We start from the raw sequence: 4,807 nt of genomic DNA on the forward strand, positions 1-4,807 counted from the left end.
CCAGTTTAATTTATTTAAACCAGTTTAAAACCAATTTTTTTAAAAAATTAGATTAATTTTTTCACCAAATTCCAAACTGATTTTTTTATATATTTAAAAAAACTGTTTCTTTTTTGTTTTTATAATAAAATTGAATTTAAAAATTGAATTCAAATCTGGATTTTTTAAAAATTATTTCTTTTTTGTTTTTAAAAAAATTGAATTCATATTCATCACAGCGAATGCCACAGCCGACAACTTTTTCTGCTATGCACTTATATCATATCAGAACATTTGACTTCACATTTAAAAACACTACATAAACTTGTGATTACAAAAAGAATCAAAAATAAAAAGGTGTTATTGTATCAGTTTTAGTATATACTCCGTATTAGAAATCTTGGTACGTATTTGGATTCATAAGTCTTAATATAGAAACATTGATCTTGATATATTTAGAATTTTTCAATTAGAATTGACATTGATTATTTAATTTTATTCAACATTTAATAATCATTTATTAAACTATATATATAATGTGAAATTGATTTTGATATATATATAAGCATTTAATAGAAGGTAAAATATATAGAAAGAGTTATATATAAACATTTGATAGAAGGTAAAATATATAGAAACAGTTATGAATCATTTTGAAATCGATTCAAAAAAATAGAAGTTGAAATTGAAATTGATGTTGAGTTTGAATTGGAAAGAAGATGATTTAGGGTTCACATTTCATATTTGGGGAAGAACACGTAATGTGAAAATGAAAATGTTATGATAATAGTAACTGACTAAAAAATATTAAAAGATTATAATTAAAATATTTATCATTTTAATATAATGATTTATTAAGTTTATTGAATTTGAGAAATAATAGTATTTATATTTTAGATAAAATTGTGAAAAGAGTTTATAAGAGTTTAAACTGGTTTTTAAATTCAATTAGATTAATTGAATTGGTTAAAATAAACAATTCAATTTACTAACCATTTAAATGGTTTAAGTTTTTTATGGTTCAATTGAGTTCAGATTAAGTATTTGGATCAGTTAACCAAATTTTTGAACACCCCTAATCACACCTTGCTTAGATAAGTGTTATTTACCCCGAATCTGTGGAAAATACTAAGTTTGGGGTTTCATCATAATTTTGGGACACCGATGAAAAGTATATAAGTGCAGAAAAATGAGAAAAGTACGAAACTTCAAAGAAAAAAAAAGAGAAATGAAAAATTATGAGAAGTATCATGAAGCACTTATCTAGAAGAATTGAGGTTGGCAAAAAGTGTGCTCAAAAGAGAAATAAAAAGAAGAAGAAAAATAAGAGCCAATAAATCCCGACAAAAACGGTGCCCAAAAGAAAAACCTCCTGATTAAAAGATTGAATATAGTTACGAGGGTAGTAACACGAACTCTGAGTCTAAACCCCTAGTATTTCCCTATTTGTTTTATTAAGTTTCCCCACCTTACACCTTAACCCCGCTACAACCCAAAAAGCCCTCAATAGTGTGTGTTGTGTGTTTTTGTTATGAAGGTATATGTGATTCAAACCTAAGAGTTGACTTTGCATGCTCTATTTTGTTGAGTGCAAACACTTTGATCCTGAGAGATTTGGTGAGAGTGTGAAAAGCTACAGGCCAAAAGATGTGTCAATGTGAAAGTGTAGCGGAAGTCGGAAGTCAGGAAAGAGTAAAACATTAATGAAAAATGAACAGGGAATCACGAAAGATCACAATAGCATTGTGGATGCAGAATTTGGAGGTGACCGTCCTGGTGTCTCGAGCATCACTTGAGGATAAGCAATGAGATAAGTTTGGGGTTGTGACCAGTCTCCAATTCTACTTGTTTTCTGACACTCATTCGGCATAATTTCAAGAAATCGGTAACACATTAATATACATGTTTTATCGTTCTATTTAATTAATTTGATGTTTTGCATTGTTATTTCAATTTGTTGATTATATTTGGTTTGCATCGTTATACTCCACTTTATGTCTCTTTGTGTTAGTTTTACTGGTTTCAGGTGTAAGCAAGAATACTGGAGGGATCGCCAAGGGAATTGGATGTTCTAGGCCTGTCGGAAGAGGAAATTGGACAACACAGTAGTCCTGACACGGCCATCCGTGTTTCCCAACACGGCCCGTGTCAGGAGAGGAGAACCAGGAGCAGAAAATAGGGGGCTGACACGGGTGCCCATGTCAGCTGGCACGGCCCGTGTCAGCCTCCCTGGAGGGGCGTGTCAAGGCCATGGATACTAGACATTCAACACGGCCTGTCGTGTTGCCTGACACGGCCAGTGTTGGCTTGGACACCTCATTTTCCAGTTTTTGTTGTATTTTAACGCGACTGATCCCGTAGGGCATTTTGGACTTTTTCTACATCAAATTAGTGATCAGGAACTATTTAGGGGATTTTTGAATATGGAGAGAGGGACTTTTTCACGATTATAGATTGGAGACGATAAAGATTGAAGCGGTCAAAAAGCGGCGAAGAACAGAGATCCTTCAAAAGAGGATGCGAATGAAGATCCACGGAATTCCATCTTTTTGTAATGTCTCATTTTTATTTTGTATCTTATTTGAATAATATGAGAGGCTAAACCCCCCAATGCCAGGGGGTGTCCCTGAATTGATCGTGTAATGACTCTGAAGTTATAATTTCCTTAATATATGATGTTTGTTGTTAATTTCACTGTGCAATGTGCGTAATTCTTTCTTTATCAGAAAAATTAAGATTGTTGTTTGGTTAATAATTAGCAGGATTGTAATTGTTAAGATTTTTATACAATGAAACCATAATAGATATCACCTAGGACTAGGGATACCCTATGGTCACTGATTTATTCTTGTTAAATTGTAATTGCTTGGTTTCATCATAATCGCCTAAGGACTTAGAGGTTAGATTGAATGACCAAAGGTTTCCCTCTGGGGTCTTAGGGGGAAACAATCTTAAGATCCGGTAATTGAAACAATTTTCATTATTAAGGAGATATACACTCAAGGTTCATTACAGGAGATTTTCATACACCATCCTTGGCATATTAATATAAACTGTGAAAAGATTTATTCTGTTTTACTTTCTCTTACAATGACTTTTTACAAAACCTCAACTATTAGTTTTGTTCAATGGAGTAAATATTTACACGTATATTGATGCGCAATCCTCAAAATCGATCTTTAGGAACATCCCTATTATTACTACATCGGCAAAATAGTACACTTGTTATTTTTCCGATCAGAATATATGAGCAATACACACAAAAAGTACCATGATACAAATCAATACCAAATACCACAAGATAACAAAATTAAGAAGGCTTATATAAACCAAATGATTGCCACATCATTGTTGAATGATTTGCACGCAATTTGGAGTGGATTTGATCACTTTTCCAGCTCATCAATCATTCACATTTGAAGCACGTGCTCAGATTTGGATCACACGGATTCCACCTTAAGTCATCACAAATCATTCTCCATCACCTTCTCCATAAATAGAGGATTGTTTTGCACCAATTATCTAAGCTTGAGAGCCATTGAAACCCTGCCAGAATCATGACTCACCTTCACCAAAATAGAGCATATTGTTAGCTCTATTCAGCCACTTGCAGCTCACTACACGCATCCAGACACCTTCCCTGAGCATCACTAAAGCTAAGGGGATCACAATCCATAACTAAAACAGCCATATCGAAGCTCTGCGCATTCACCAGAAACTGCATCTGAATAATTTTTTGGTGTTGATTCTAAGTGTTGGCAGCAATTTTGGTAAAACAAAGAGTTTTCACAAGATGTCATGTGTGATGTCTTAACATGAGATATCATATGTACCTGCTGGAGTTGAAGAACATATGCAAGCAGGATTGTTTCAGAATGCCACTTACAATGCTAAGGCTTCTGATATTGGATGTACCTGCTGGAGCTAAATCGGAAGACATATGCTGCAGGATTGTTTCAGTTGACATACTCATTGTCATGGTAACTGATATGGCTGTACCTGCTATAAAAGGAAACTGGATTATGCAGGATTTTTCCAGATGTCAGACCCGATGTCATGACATCCTGTACACAGAACATTCAGTATGAATGTCTGGTGTTTTGTGATTGCACAATTGGTGGAAATCATTGGTTGATTGAAGATATGGCTAGCTGGCGCATTCTATCAGGGATATCAACCAGATTTGTTTATTTTCCAAGGAGATCTTTACAGCTGATATGAAAAGATTTGATTGGAAAATATATCTAGGGTTTTCAAGCTGTCCAATGTTTCTATAAAAAGGGACTCAGAAAACTTGTTTGAACACACAACCAAGACTGAGCGAAATTTAGAGAGAGAGCTAGGGTTTGTGTCTGTAGGTCATTCAAGTCATCCATAGGTGATTGAATTGGACTGATTTGTCTTCTTGATCAAAGCTTTGAAGCAAGATCAAGAGTGTGTCTTCTTGATTGAAATTGTGAAGTAAAATCAAGAATATTGTAATTGAAAAGTATTTTCTTTTCACAAGGGATTGTTGTTTAAGATCACGGGTTTGTGATTGTAAGGGAAGTGAGTGGGTTCTCATATCTAAGAGTGCTTAGGTAGAAATTGCACGGGTAGAGATTAGGTGAGAAAGATTGTAACTTGGTGAAGTGTACAGATAGTCTTTGAACTAATTCTATTATAGTGAATTTCCTTCCTGGCTTGGTAGCCCCCAGACGTAGGTGAGTTGCACCGAACTGGGTTAACAATTGCTTGTGTGATTTGCTTTTCAATTCTGTTTTATTATCCATTGTGTATTAACAAATATTAGTGTCGTGACATTACCTTCGACATCTTATATCTGATA

This window comes from Lathyrus oleraceus, chromosome 6 (genome assembly GCF_024323335.1).
Source record: "Lathyrus oleraceus cultivar Zhongwan6 chromosome 6, CAAS_Psat_ZW6_1.0, whole genome shotgun sequence".
Lineage (NCBI taxonomy): Eukaryota > Viridiplantae > Streptophyta > Magnoliopsida > Fabales > Fabaceae > Lathyrus > Lathyrus oleraceus.